This window comes from Oncorhynchus gorbuscha, unplaced genomic scaffold, assembly GCF_021184085.1.
Source record: "Oncorhynchus gorbuscha isolate QuinsamMale2020 ecotype Even-year unplaced genomic scaffold, OgorEven_v1.0 Un_scaffold_576, whole genome shotgun sequence".
NCBI classification, from domain to species: Eukaryota; Metazoa; Chordata; class Actinopteri; order Salmoniformes; family Salmonidae; genus Oncorhynchus; species Oncorhynchus gorbuscha.
Genome location: NW_025745411.1, coordinates 408604 through 425013, shown reverse-complemented (window position 1 = coordinate 425013; position 16410 = coordinate 408604). Strand labels below are relative to the sequence as shown.

The 16410-nt window shown below is 45.4% G+C and overlaps 1 protein-coding gene and 1 pseudogene across 1 annotated transcript in view; one reads left to right on the top strand and one right to left on the bottom strand.

The window, feature by feature from the left end:
• LOC124018745 (nuclear pore complex protein Nup107-like) overlaps positions 1 to 16410 on the top strand; it is a 230538-nt gene that overhangs the window by 55120 nt on the left and 159008 nt on the right. The gene's annotated exons all lie outside the window — the stretch shown is intronic.
• The window catches only part of LOC124018749, an 11979-nt pseudogene continuing 5799 nt past the window's right edge, over positions 10231 to 16410 (bottom strand).

Here is a 16410-nt window from a genome sequence, read left to right as displayed (position 1 = left end):
GTTACGCTGCCTCTAACCACTAGGCTACCCTGCCTCTAACCACTAGGCTACCCTGCCTCTAACCACTAGGTTACGCTGCCTCTAACCACTAGGCTACCCTGCCTCTAACCACTAGGCTACCCTGCCTCTAACCACTAGGTTACGCTGCCTCTAACCACTAGGCTACCCTGCCTCTAACCACTAGGCTACCCTGCCTCTAACCACTAGGCTACCCTGCCTCTAACCACTAGGCTACCCTGCCTCTAACCACTAGGTTACGCTGCCTATAACCACTAGGCTACCCTGCCTCTAACCACTAGGCTACCCTGCCTCTAACCACTAGGCTACCCTGCCTCTAACCACTAGGCTACCCTGCCTCTAACCACTAGGCTACCCTGCCTCTAACCACTAGGCTACCCTGCCTCTAACCACTAGGCTACCTGCCTCTAACCACTAGGCTACCTGCCTCTAACCACTAGGCTACCTGCCTCTAACCACTAGGCTACCTGCCTCTAACCACTAGTCTACCTGTCTCTAACCACTAGGCTACCCTGCCTCTAACCACTAGGCTACCCTGCCTCTAACCACTAGGCTACCCTGCCTCTAACCACTAGGCTACCCTGCCTCTAACCACTAGGCTACCTGCCTCTAACCACTAGGCTACCTGCCTCTAACCACTAGGCTACCTGCCTCTAACCACTAGGCTACCCTGCCTCTAACCACTAGGCTACCCTGCCTCTAACCACTAGGCTACCTGCCTCTAACCACTAGGCTACCTGCCTCTAACCACTAGGCTACCCTGCCTCTAACCACTAGGCTACCTGCCTCTAACCACTAGGCTACCTGCCTCTAACCACTAGGCTACCTGCCTCTAACCACTAGGCTACCTGCCTCTAACCACTAGGTTACGCTGCCTCTAACCACTAGGCTACCTGCCTCTAACCACTAGGCTACCTGCCTCTAACCACTAGGCTACCCTGCCTCTAACCACTAGGCTACCCTGCCTCTAACCACTAGGCTACCCTGCCTCTAACCACTAGGCTACCTGCCTCTAACCACTAGGCTACCTGCCTCTAACCACTAGGCTACCTGCCTCTAACCACTAGGCTACCCTGCCTCTAACCACTAGGCTACCCTGCCTCTAACCACTAGGCTACCTGCCTCTAACCACTAGGCTACCCTGCCTCTAACCACTAGGCTACCTGCCTCTAACCACTAGGCTACCTGCCTCTAACCACTAGGCTACCTGCCTCTAACCACTAGGCTACCCTGCCTCTAACCACTAGGCTACCTGCCTCTAACCACTAGGCTACCTGCCTCTAACCACTAGGCTACCTGCCTCTAACCACTAGGCCACCTGCCTCTAACCACTAGGCCACCTGCCTCTAACCACTAGGCTACCCTGCCTCTAACCACTAGGCTACCTGCCTCTAACCACTAGGCTACCTGCCTCTAACCACTAGGCTACCTGCCTCTAACCACTAGGCCACCTGCCTCTAACCACTAGGCTACCTGCCTCTAACCACTAGGCTACCTGCCTCTAACCACTAGGCCACCTGCCTCTAACCACTAGGCTACCCTGCCTCTAACCACTAGGCTACCTGCCTCTAACCACTAGGCTACCTGCCTCTAACCACTAGGCTACCTGCCTCTAACCACTAGGCTGCCCTGCCTCTAACCACTAGGCTACCTGACTCTAACCACTAGGCTACCTGCCTCTAACCACTAGGCTACCTGCCTCTAACCACTAGGCTACCTGCCTCTAACCACTAGGCTACCCTGCCTCTAACCACTAGGCTACCTGCCTCTAACCACTAGGCTACCTGCCTCTAACCACTAGGCTACCTGCCTCTGACCACTAGGCTACCTGCCTCTAACCACTAGGCTACCCTGCCTCTAACCACTAGGCTACCTGCCTCTAACCACTAGGCCACCTGCCTCTAACCACTAGGCTACCTGCCTCTAACCACTAGGCTACCTGCCGCCCCATGTAACAGTATACCTTTGTGTAAAAGGTTATTCCATAAACAACCTGTGATATATTATTTTATCTACATTTCATTTTTCATGTGTAATTACAGGAACAAAAGTGAAGAAACTTTGGCCAAACTTCAGTTTTATTGAATTTATTCAAATACCATTTAAACAAATACCAACTCTTTATTCCATCGTCTTCATTTCACACAGGTCAAATCTGTGATGTGTCATTTCCATTCTGTGTAATTGAGTTCACAGGTCAAATCTGTGATGTCATTTCCATTCTGTGTAATTGAGTTCACAGGTCAAATCTGTGATGTCATTTCCATTCTGTGTAATTGAGTTCACAGGTCAAATCTGTGATGTCATTTCCATTCTGTGAAATTGAGTTCACAGGTCAAATCTGTGATGTCATTTCCATTCTGTGTAATTGAGTTCACAGGTCAAATCTGTGATGTCATTTCCATTCTGTGTAATTGAGTTCACAGGTCAAATCTGTGATATGTCATTTCCATTCTGTGTAATTGTGTTCACAGGTCAAATCTGTGATGTCATTTCCATTCTGTGTAATTGAGTTCACAGGTCAAATCTGTGATGTGTCATTTCCATTCTGTGTAATTGAGTTCACAGGTCAAATCTGTGATGTCATTTCCATTCTGTGTAATTGAGTTCACAGGTCAAATCTGTGATGTCATTTCCATTCTGTGTAATTGAGTTCACAGGTCAAATCTGTGATGTCATTTCCATTCTGTGTAATTGAGTTCACAGGTCAAATCTGTGATGTCATTTCCATTCTGTGTAATTGAGTTCACAGGTCAAATCTGTGATGTCATTTCCATTCTGTGTAATTGAGTTCACAGGTCAAATCTGTGATGTCATTTCCATTCTGTGTAATTGAGTTCACACAGAAGCAGAATTGTATAATAAAAGAGTAATAAACCGGGTGGTTGGAGCCCTGAATGCTGATTGGCTGACAGCCGTGATATATCAGACATTATAAACCGGGTGGTTGGAGCCCTGAATGCTGATTGGCTGACAGCCGTGATATATCAGACCTTATACCACGGGTATGACAAAAACATGTATTTTTACTGCTCTAATTACATTAGTAACCCGTTTATAATAGCAATAAGGCACCTTTAGGGGGTTTGTGGTAATATGGTCAAGACCGGATTGAATAGCCAATATGACCATCTATAATCAATACTAACTATCCATTTTACAACTGATACTACATCTAAATGATGTGTGGGAATAGGGGAATTATCAATGACTTAACACACCATTTAAACCAGTCAAATCGCAGATTTCCCAGGGAGCCGTTTTCTAATTAAGCAATAAGGCCCGGGTGCTGTGATACACGGTGCGACACGGCGTCTCCTTACTACCGAACAGGACCGTGATTAGAGGGAAACATCACGTTGTGTTTCTGACACAGGGGCCACCACCTGACACAGGGACACTACCTAACACAGGGACACTACCTAACACAGGGACACTACCTAACACAGGGACACTACCTAACACAGGGACACTACCTAGCACAGGGGCCACCACCTGACACAGGGACACTACCTAACACAGGGACACTACCTAACACAGGGACACTACCTAACACAGGGACACTACCTAACACAGGGACACCACCTAACACAGGGACACTACCTAACACAGGGACACCACCTAACACAGGGACACTACCTAACACAGGGACACTACCTAACACAGGGACACCACCTAACACAGGGACACCACCTAACACAGGGACACCACCTAACACAGGGACACTACCTAACACAGGGACACTACCTAACACAGGGGACACTACCTAACACAGGGACACTACCTAACACAGGGACACTACCTAACACAGGGACACTACCTAACACAGGGACACTACCTAACACAGGGACACTACCTAACACAGGGACACTACCTAACACAGGGGACACTACCTAACACAGGGACACCACCTAACACAGGGACACTACCTAACACAGGGACACTACCTAACACAGGGACACCACCTAACACAGGGACACTACCTAACACAGGGACACTACCTAACACAGGGACACTACCTAACACAGGGACACTACCTAACACAGGGGACACTACCTAACACAGGGACACTACCTAACACAGGGACACTACCTAACACAGGGACACTACCTAACACAGGGACACCACCTAACACAGGGACACTACCTAACACAGGGGCCACTACCTGACACAGGGACACTACCTAACACAGGGGCCACTACCTAACACAGGGACACTACCTAACACAGGGACACTACCTGACACAGGGACACTACCTGACACAGGGACACTACCTAACACAGGGACACTACCTAACACAGGGACACTACCTAACACAGGGACACTACCTAACACAGGGACACTACCTAACACAGGGGCCACTACCTAACACAGGGACACTGAGGAGTGGCACCAGACAAACAGCCCTGGGTAGAGGGGCTCGGTAAATGTGGTGTAGAACGTGTGCAGGTGAGTCAGTGTATCAGAACAGACCTTGTAGAAAGACATTGTGCCGGCCGGCCAGTCCAGATACAGTCCTACTCTGTTGGACGGGGGGGAGGAGGAGGGGGAAGGTATGGTAGTGAGCTTACTATTGATCCAGGCCATGTAATGGTCATCACAACAGACCAGACACCAGGCTTTGTCACTAGGTCCAAGCCCACTGTCATCACCCCTTCCTAACCTATTGATTCCTTTATACGTCACACCGATATGAGCTCCTCTCCCACTCCACTCTACCTCCCAGTAACAGCGCCCTGACAGACCCTCTCTACACAGCACCTGGTCGAAATCCTGAAATCTCTCCGGGTGATCAGGATACGGCTGCTCCTCTGTCCTCCATGTCACCGTTCTGTTCTCCTCAGACAGAGAGAGGTTTCTGCTTGCTGTGTTCGGGTCCAGTGAGAGCACACAGCCATCTGATTGGGGGAGACCAGGACACAAATTACAAATCATCATCATATCACAATGATAATGTTTATAGATATTAAAGAGCCCCATCAGAATGATAATGTTTCTAGGTGTTAAAGAGCCCCATCAGAATGATAATGTTTCTAGGTAAGAGCCCCATCAGAATGATAATGTTTCTAGGTGTTAAAGAGCCCCATCAGAATGATAATGTTTCTAGGTAAGAGCCCCATCAGAATGATAATGTTTCTAGGTGTTAAAGAGCCCCATCAGAATGATAATGTTTCTAGGTAAGAGCCCCATCAGAATGATAATGTTTCTAGGTGTTAAAAAGCCCCATCAGAATGATAATGTTTATAGGTAAGAGCCCCATCAGAATGATAATGTTTCTAGGTAAGAGCCCCATCAGAATGATAATGTTTATAGGTGTTAAAGAGTCCCATCAGAATGATCATGTTTCTAGATATTAAAGAGCCCCATCAGAATGATAATGTTTCTAGGTGTTAAAGAGCCCCGTCATAATGATCATGTTTCTAGATATTAAAGAGCCCCATCAGAATGATAATGTTTCTAGGTGTTAAAGAGACCCATCAGAATGATAATGTTTCTAGGTGTTAAAGAGCCCCATCAGAATGATAATGTTTCTAGGTGTTAAAGAGCCCCATCAGAATGATAATGTTTCTAGGTGTTAAAGAGCCCCATCAGAATGATAATGTTTCTAGGTGTTAAAGAGCCCCGTCATAATGATCATGTTTCTAGATATTAAAGAGCCCCATCAGAATGATAATGTTTCTAGGTGTTAAAGAGCCCCATCAGAATGATAATGTTTCTAGGTGTTAAAGAGCCCCATCAGAATGATAATGTTTCTAGGTGTTAAAGAGCCCCATCAGAATGATAATGTTTCTAGGTGTTAAAGAGCCCCATCAGAATGATAATGTTTCTAGGTGTTAAAGAGCCCCATCAGAATGATAATGTTTCTAGGTGTTAAAGAGCCCCATCAGAATGATAATGTTTCTAGGTGTTAAAGAGCCCCGTCATAATGATCATGTTTCTAGGTGTTAAAGAGCCCCATCAGAATGATAATGTTTCTAGGTGTTAAAGAGCCCCATCAGAATTATAATGTTTCTAGGTGTTAAAGAGCCCCATCAGAATGATAATGTTTCTAGGTGTTAAAGAGCCCCATCAGAATGATAATGTTTCTAGGTGTTAAAGAGCCCCATCAGAATGATAATGTTTCTAGGTGTTAAAGAGCCCCATCAGAATGATAATGTTTCTAGGTGTTAAAGAGCCCCATCAGAATGATAATGTTTCTAGGTGTTAAAGAGCCCCATCAGAATATTAATGTTTCTAGGTGTTAAAGAGCCCCATCAGAATGATAATGTTTCTAGGTGTTAAAGAGCCCCATCAGAATGATAATGTTTCTAGGTGTTAAAGAGCCCCATCAGAATGATAATGTTTCTAGGTGTTAAAGAGCCCCATCAGAATGATAATGTTTCTAGGTGTTAAAGAGCCCCATCAGAATGATAATGTTTCTAGGTGTTAAAGAGCCCCATCAGAATGATAATGTTTCTAGGTGTTAAAGAGCCCCATCAGAATGATAATGTTTCTAGGTGTTAAAGAGCCCCATCAGAATGATAATGTTTCTAGGTGTTAAAGAGCCAAGGGAAAAGATCAAGTCAGATTTGTTGAATGATCATGTGTTATACTGTATGATCATAACCTCATAACACACCAAGCGAGGTCCTGTTAGTGTAACCACACACACACACACACACACACACACACACACACACACACACACACACACACACACACACACACACACACACACACACACACACACACACACACACACACACACACACACACACACACACACTCTGAAAAACGCTCTTTCTTCGAGTCAACTTGAAATAAGACTAACAGGGTTTCTTCTTCGCAGCAGTCAACACTCACATTTTCTAAGCCCGTCTTACAGTACATGTAATTAGCATAACTAACCTGATAGGTCAGAAATAAGTCTTACAGTATGCATACATTAGCATAACTAACCTGATAGGTCAGAAACATGTCTTACAGTACGCATACATTAGCATAACTAACCTGATAGGTCAGAAACATGTCTTACAGTACGCATACATTAGCATAACTAACCTGATAGGTCAGAAACATGTCTTACAGTACGCATACATTAGCATAACTAACCTGATAGGTCAGAAACATGTCTTACAGTACGCATACATTAGCATAACTAACCTGATAGGTCAGAAACATGTCTTACAGTACGCATACATTAGCATAACTAACCTGATAGGTCAGAAACATGTCTTACAGTACGCATACATTAGCATAACTAACCTGATAGGTCAGAAACATGTCTTACAGTACGCATACATTAGCATAACTAACCTGATAGGTCAGAAACATGTAAGAAACATGTAATTATCATGTACTGTAAGAAATGTTTCTGTCCTATCAGGTTAGTTATTCTAATTTATGTCTACTGTAAGACACGTTTCTGACCTATCAGGTTAGTTATGCTAATTACATGTACTGTAAGAAATGTTTCTGTCCTATCAGGTTAGTTATTCTAATTTATGTCTACTGTAAGACACGTTTCTGACCTATCAGGTTAGTTATGCTAATTTGTGTGTACTGTAAGACATAACTAACCTGATAGGTCAGAAACATGTCTTACAGTATGTCACTCAACATGGACTGACATAAACCCTCTACATACTTGAGTTTCTCCAGTCTGCAGTGTGGATCCTCCAGTCCAGCAGAGAGCAGTCTGACTCCCGAGTCTCCTGGGTGATTGTAGCTCAGATCCAGCTCTCTCAGGTGTGAAGGGTTTGACTTCAGAGCTGAGGCCAGAGAAGCACATCCTTCCTCTGTGACTTCACAGAATGCCAACCTGCAGAGAGTTTTAACATGATCGCAAAATCACACAGCTATTCTATGGTGGTGAACATAGACTGGCTGTTGTATCCATGTGTACATATATTCATAATATCATTACTGTGGTGTTATTTAAATAATATCCGCAATACAGCATCTGATTGGGAACCACTGGCCTATGGCCAATCAGATGTTGTTTTGAAGTTTGGGAACCACTGGCATATGGCCAATCAGATGTTGTTTTGAAGTTTGGGAACCACGGGCATATGGCCAATCAGATGTTGTTTTGAAGTTTGGGAACCAAGGGCATATGGCCAATCAGATGTTGTTTTGATGTTTGGCCATATGCCAGTGGTTCCCAAACTTCTACACAGCATCTGATTGGCCATATGCCAGTGGTTCCCAAACTTCAACACGGCATATATATTTGTCCTGTATCAGACATGTCTCCTTTCTGGACAGGGACCCAGCTATATTTGTCCTTATCAGACATGTCTCCTTTCTGGACAGGGACCCAGCTATATTTGTCCTTATCAGACATGTCCAGGGACCCAGCTATATCTGTCCTTATCAGACATGTCTCCTTTCTGGACAGGGACCCAGCTATATTTGTCCTTATCAGACGTGTCCAGGGACCCAGCTATATCTGTCCTTATCAGACAGGTCTCCTTTCTGGACAGGGACCCAGCTATATTTGTCCTTATCAGACATGTCTCCTTTCTGGACAGGGACCCAGCTATATTTGTCCTTATCAGACGTGTCCAGGGACCCAGCTATATCTGTCCTTATCAGACAGGTCTCCTTTCTGGACAGGGACCCAGCTATATTTGTCCTTATCAGACATGTCTCCTTTCTGGACAGGGACCCAGCTATATTTGTCCTTATCAGACGTGTCCAGGGACCCAGCTATATCTGTCCTTATCAGACAGGTCTCCTTTCTGGACAGGGACCCAGCTATATTTGTCCTGTATCAGACATGTCTCCTTTCTGGACAGGGACCCAGCTATATTTGTCCTCTATCAGACATGTCCCCTTTCTGGACAGGGACCCAGCTATATTTGTCCTTATCAGACATGTCTCCTTTCTGGACAGGGACCCAGCTATATTTGAGTATCTACAGTTCCATGTCTCCTTTCTGGACAGGGACCCAGCTATATTTGAGTATCTACAGTTCCATGTCTCCTTTCTGGACAGGGACCCAGCTATATTTGTCCTGTATCAGACATGTCTCCTTTCTGGACAGGGACCCAGCTATATTTGTCCTTATCAGACATGTCTCCTTTCTGGACAGGGACCCAGCTATATTTGTCCTTATCAGACGTGTCCAGGGACCCAGCTATATCTGTCCTTATCAGACAGGTCTCCTTTCTGGACAGGGACCCAGCTATATTTGTCCTTATCAGACATGTCTCCTTTCTGGACAGGGACCCAGCTATATTTGTCCTTATCAGACGTGTCCAGGGACCCAGCTATATCTGTCCTTATCAGACAGGTCTCCTTTCTGGACAGGGACCCAGCTATATTTGTCCTTATCAGACATGTCTCCTTTCTGGACAGGGACCCAGCTATATTTGTCCTTATCAGACGTGTCCAGGGACCCAGCTATATCTGTCCTTATCAGACAGGTCTCCTTTCTGGACAGGGACCCAGCTATATTTGTCCTGTATCAGACATGTCTCCTTTCTGGACAGGGACCCAGCTATATTTGTCCTCTATCAGACATGTCCCCTTTCTGGACAGGGACCCAGCTATATTTGTCCTTATCAGACATGTCTCCTTTCTGGACAGGGACCCAGCTATATTTGAGTATCTACAGTTCCATGTCTCCTTTCTGGACAGGGACCCAGCTATATTTGAGTATCTACAGTTCCATGTCTCCTTTCTGGACAGGGACCCAGCTATATTTGTCCTGTATCAGACATGTCTCCTTTCTGGACAGGGACCCAGCTATATTTGTCCTCTATCAGACATGTCCCCTTTCTGGACAGGGACCCAGCTATATTTGTCCTTATCAGACATGTCTCCTTTCTGGACAGGGACCCAGCTATATTTGAGTATCTACAGTTCCATGTCTCCTTTCTGGACAGGGACCCAGCTATATTTGAGTATCTACAGTTCCATGTCTCCTTTCTGGACAGGGACCCAGCTATATTTGAGTATCTACAGTTCCATGTCTCCTTTCTGGACAGGGACCCAGCTATATTTGAGTATCTACAGTTACATGTCTCCTTTCTGGACAGGGACCCAGCTATATTTGAGTATCTACAGTTACATGTCTCCTTTCTGGACAGGGACCCAGCTATATTTGAGTATCTACAGTTACATGTCTCCTTTCTGGACAGAACCCAGCTATATTTGAGTATCTACAGTTACATGTCTCCTTTCTGGACAGGGACCCAGCTATATTTGAGTATCTACAGTTACATGTCTCCTTTCTGGACAGGGACCCAGCTATATTTGAGTATCTACAGTTACATGTCTCCTTTCTGGACAGGGACCCAGCTATATTTGAGTATCTACAGTTAGATGTACACGGTCACCTGTCATAAGTACAGGTGTGCACCATTAATACACGACTCAATACTTTTTATAATCAAATTTCAGTTTTTTAAAAATGGCTTTTGTTTATTATTTGAACAGAAAATCTAATTAGCCAGTGAAAGATACTGCTATACTTACCAGTACAGTGTGATGTGAGTGATATTTCCCAGAATACTTACAGAGCCTTCCTGCAGACTCTCACAGCTGGCAGCAGTCTCCTACGACCCTCCTGCGAGGTCTTGTATTTCTTCAGGTCAAACACCTCCAGAACCTCGTCTGATATCTGCAGCATGTAGGTCAACGCTGAACACTACGTAAGTGGCAGGATTTTGGATCTTTTCTCTGACCTCAAGTATTTTTCGATTTCCTGCTGTACTGAATGGGTTTTCATCTCTATCAGACAGTGGAAGAGATTGATGCACCTCTCGGGGGACATGTTGGTATTCTGCATCGTCTTCAGGGATCGGATCGTTTGCTTGACGCTCTCTGGACTGCTTTCCGTCTGTGTCACCAGACCTCGTAGGAGTTTCTGATTGGCCCCCAGTGACATGCCATGAAGGAAGCGGACGACAAGGTCCAGATGTCCAGTCTTACTCTCCAAGGCTTTATTCGCGGTACTCTTCAGCAGCTCATGTACGGTTATCTCTTCAGACGTGACTCTAGTCGCCTGGAGGAAAGGCTTCAGTTCATCCATGTTCTTGGTTGTGTAACAATGGTACACGTAGACAGCTGAGAGAAACTCCTGAACGCTCAGATGAACAAAGCAGTACACCACTCTCTGAAACAACACAGACTCCTCTTTAAAGACTTGTGTGCACACGCCCGAGTACACCGAGGCTTCTGTGACATCAATGCCACACTCTTTCAGATCTTCTTCATAGAACACGAGATTACCCTTCTCCAGATGTTCAAACGCCAGCTTCCCCAGCTTCAGAAGAACTTCCTTATCAGACTCCAGGAGCTCCTGTTGATCCATTTGGTCTTTTCCATGACACTTCTGGTTCTTCAGGCTGGTGTGAATGAGCACGAAGTGTGTGAACATCTCAGTCAGAGTCTTGGGCATCTCTCGTCTCTTGTCTGTACTTAACATGTGTTCAAGGACTGTTGCAGAAATCTAACAGAAAACTGGCATGTGACACATGACGTGGAGGCTCCTTGATGTCTTAATGTGGGAGATGATTCTGTTGGCCAGGTCCTCATCATCACGGAATCTTTTCCTGAAGTACTCCTCCTTCTGTTGGTCGTTGAACCCTTGTACCTCTGTCACCTGGTCTACACACTCAGAGGGGATCTGATTGGTTGCTGCTGGTCGGGAGGTTATCCAGAGGAGAGCCGAGGGAAGCAGATTCCCCTTGATGAGGTTTGTCAGCAGAACATCTACAGACGATGTCTGTGTGACATCAGACATCATTTTGTTGCACTGAAAATCCAATGGAATTCTGCTTTCATCCAACCCATCAAAGATGAACATAGCTTTACAGGCAGCGAGTGTCTCTGCATTGACTATATCTAGTTCTGGGTGGAAGTCATGGAGAAGTCTCAGAAGACTGTACTGGCGATCTTTGATCAAGTTCAGCTCCCGGAAAGGAAGCACAAATATGATCTCCACATCTTGGTTTGTCTTCCCTTCAGCCCAGTCGAGGATGAACATCTGCACAGAGACTGTTTTTCCGATGCCAGCAATGCCCTTGGTCAGCACAGTTCTGATGCTTCTCTCCTGGCCAGCTAAGGGTTTAAAGAGGTCATTGCAGTGGATTGCCGTGTCACGTGAGGTCGGTGTCCTGCATGCCGTCTCTAGCTGCCACACCTCATGTTCATCGTTAACCCCTTCACTCTCTCCCTCTGTGATGTACAGCTCTGTGCAAATCCTGTTGAGGGGGGTTTGACTCCCTGCTTTTACCAGGCCTTCTATCACACGTTCATACCTTCTCTTCAGACTGTCTTTATGGTTTACTATAGCTCTCTGCAGGCTGACATCCACTGAAAGAGAAGAATATAATTTGCTGAGAATTTTCATGTGTATCTCGCCTTGCCACATTCACTGAGACGGCACTTGTGAAGGTGGTAAATGACATTTTAAATGGCATCGGACCGAGGCTCTGCATCTGTCCTCATGCTCCTAGACCTTAGTGCTGCTTTTGATACCATCGATCACCACATTCTTTTGGAGAGATTGGAAACCCAAATTGGTCTACATGGACAAGTTATGGCAAGGTTTAGATCTTATCTGTCGGAAAGATATCAGTTTGTCTCTGTGAATGGTTTGTCCTCTGACAAATCAACTGTAAATTTTGGTGTTCCTCAAGGTTCCGTTTTAGGACCACTATTGTTTTCACTATATATTTTACCTCTTGGGGATGTTATTCGAAAACATAATGTTAACTTTCACTGCTATGCGGATGACAGACAGCTGTACATTTCAATGAAACATGGTGAAGCCCCAAAATTGCCCTTGCTAGAAGCATGTGTTTCAGACATAAGGAAGTGGATGGCTGCAAACTTTCTACTTTTAAACTCGGACAAAACAGAGATGCTTGTTCTAGGTCCCAAGAAACAAAGAGATCTTCTGTTGAATCTGACAATTAATCTTAATGGTTGTACAGTCGTCTCAAATAAAACTGTGAAGGACCTCGGCGTTACTCTGGACCCTGATCTCTCTTTTGAAGAACATATCAAGACCATTTCAAGGACGTTTTTTTTCCATCTACGTAACATTGCAAAAATCAGAAACCTTCTGTCCAAAAATTATGCAGAAAAATGTATCCATGCTTTTGTCACTTCTAGGTTAGACTACTGCAATGCTCTACTTTCCGGCTACCCGGATAAAGCACTAAATAAACTTCAGTTGGTGCTAAATACGGCTGCTAGAATTCTGACTAGAACCAAAAAATTTGATCATATTACTCCAGTGCTAGCCTCTCTACACTGGCTTCCTGTCAAAGCAAGGGCTGATTTCAAGGTTTTACTGCTAACCTACAAAGCATTACATGGGCTTGCTCCTACCTATCTCTCTGATTTGGTCCTGCCGTACATACCTACACGTACGCTACGGTCACAAGACACAAGCCTCCTAATTGTCCCTAGAATTTCTAAGCAAACAGCTTGAGGCAGGGCTTTCTTCTATAGAGCTCCATTTTTATGGAACGGTCTGCCTACCCATGTGAGAGACGCAGACTCGGTCTCGACCTTTAAGTCTTTACTGAAGACTCATGTCTTCAGTGGGTCATATGATTGAGTGTAGTCTGGCCCAGGAGTGGGAAGGTGAACAGAAAGGCTCTGGAGCAACAAACCGCCCTTGCTGTCTCTGCCTGGCCGGTTCCCCTCTTTCCACTGGGATTCTCTGCCTCTAACCCTATTACAGGGGCTGAGTCACTGGCTTACTGGGGCTCTCTCATGCCGTCCCTGGAAGGGGTGCGTCACCTGAGTGGGTTGATTCACTGATGTGGTCATCCTGTCTGGGTTGGCGCCCCCCCTTGGGTTGTGCCATGGCAGAGATCTTTGTGGGCTATACTCAGCCTTGACTCAGGATGGTAAATTGGTGGTTGAAGATGTCCCTCTAGTGGTGTGGGGGCTGTGCTTTGGCAAAGTGGGTGGGGTTATATCCTTCCTGTTTGGCCCTGTCCGGGGGTGTCCTCGGATGGGGCCACAGTGTTTCCTGACCCCTCCTGTCTCAGCCTCCAGTATTTATGCTGCAGTAGTTTATGTGTTGGGGGGCTAGGGTCAGTTTGTTATATCTGGAGTACTTCTCCTGTCCTATTCGGTGTCCTGTGTGAATCTAAGTGTGCGTTCTCTAATTCTCTCCTTCTCTCTTTCTTTCGCTCTCTTGGAGGACCTGAGCCCTAGGACCTTGCCCCAGGACTACCTGACACGATGACTCCTTGCTGTCCCCAGTCCACCTCACCGTGCTGCTGCTCCAATATAACTGTTCTGCCTTATTATTATTTGACCATGCTGGTCATTTATGAACATTTGAATATCTTGGCCATGTTCTGTTATAATCTCCACCCGGCACAGCCAGAAGAGGACTGGCCACCCCACATAGCCTGGTTCCTCTCTAGGTTTCTCCCTAGGTTTTGGCCTTTCTAGGGAGTTTTTCCTAGCCACCGTGCTTCTACACCTGCATTGCTTGCTGTTTGGGGTTTTAGGCTGGGTTTCTGTACAGCACTTTGAGACATCAGCTGATGTACGAAGGGCTTTATAAATACATTTGATTTGACTTGTATTCCCGTGTATCTCGTCTTGCCACATTCACTTGTACATTCCTGTGTATCTCGTCTTGCCACATTCACTTGTATATTCCCGTGTATCTCGCCTTGCCACATTCACTTGTGTATTCCCGTGTATCTCGCCTTGCCACATTCACTTGTATATTCCCGTGTATCTCGCCTTGCCACATTCACTTGTATATTCCTGTGTATCTCGCCTTGCCACATTGACTTGTATATTCCTGTGTATCTCGCCTTGCCACATTGACTTGTATTCCTGTGTATCTCGTCTTGCCACATGCTGGAAGACTAGAAGATTTAACATGTGAAAATACAAAGGGCCGAGTGTACAAAACATTAGGAACACCTGCTCTTTCCATGACATAGACTGAACACGTGAATCCAGGTGAAAGTTATGATCCCTTATTGATGTCACCTGTTAAATCCACTTTAAAAATCAGTGTAGATGAAGGGGAGGAGACAGGTTAAATAAGGAGTTTTAAGCCTTGAGACAGTTGAGACATGGATTGTGTCTGTGAGCCATTCAGAGGGTGAAGGGGCAAGATACAAAACATGTGAGTGCCTTTGAACAGGAAGTGGTAGTAGTTGCCAGGCGCACCGGTTTGTGTCAAGAACTGCAAAGCTGCTGGGTTTTTCACCCTCAACAGTTTCCTGTGTGTGTCAAGAATGGTCCACCACCCAAAGGACATCCAGACAACTTGACACAACTGTGAGAAGCGTTGGAGTCAACATAGACCAGCATCCCTGTGGAACGCTTTCTACACCTTGTAGAGTCCAATATTTTGTCCAGTCAGTGTACATGGTTTGGTCCAATGAAACATGAGCAAATGTCTTACTGTTTTCAGAGCCTCTCGCTTCATCGTTGGGTTCAGCCCGTTGCAGTAGAACTGGATGTGTCCTGGACCTCTTTCTACACCGAGGACAGCCATAGTGTCCTGACGGAGCAGGCTGCTCCCAGTGTCTGGTGATGCACCGTCTGCAGAACCGGTGTCCACAGGTGATAGAGACTGGATCTGTCAGCACCTGCTCACACACTGCACACCTGGACTGATCCTCTGACAGAGGAGACCATCCACTACACACACACACACACACACACACACACACACACACACACACACACACACACACACACACACACACACACACACACACACACACACACACACACACACACACACACACACACACACACACACACACACACACACACACACAGACCACTGCTGTGTTATTCGTACTTCTCTCTCTCTGCTCAGACTATTCACTTTACTACTACTTTACTACTATTTACTACTACTTTACTACTATTTACTACTACTTTACTACTATTTACTACTACTTTACTACTATGTGGTCCTTCTGTAGCTCAGTTGGTAGAGCATGGCGCTTGTAACGCCAGGGTAGTGGGTTCGATTCCCGGGACCACCCATACATAGAATGTATGCACACATGACTGTAAGTCGCTTTGGATAAAAGCGTCTGCTAAATGGCATATATTACCTGTACATAGCCAGCACAGTGCATTCTACATAGTGTATTTCATAGTACTCTGTATATCTTTCTACATAGTGTATTTTATAGTACTCTGTATATATTTCCACATAGTGTATTTCATAGTACTCTGTATATATTTCCACATAGTGTATTTCATAGTACTCTGTATATCTTTCTACATAGTGTATTTCATAGTACTCTGTATATCTTTCTACATAGTGTATTTCATAGTACTCTGTATATCTTTCTACGTAGTGTATTTCATAGTACTCTGTATATCTTTCTATGTAGTGTATTTCATAGTACTCTGTATATCTTTCTACATAGTGTATTTCATAGTACT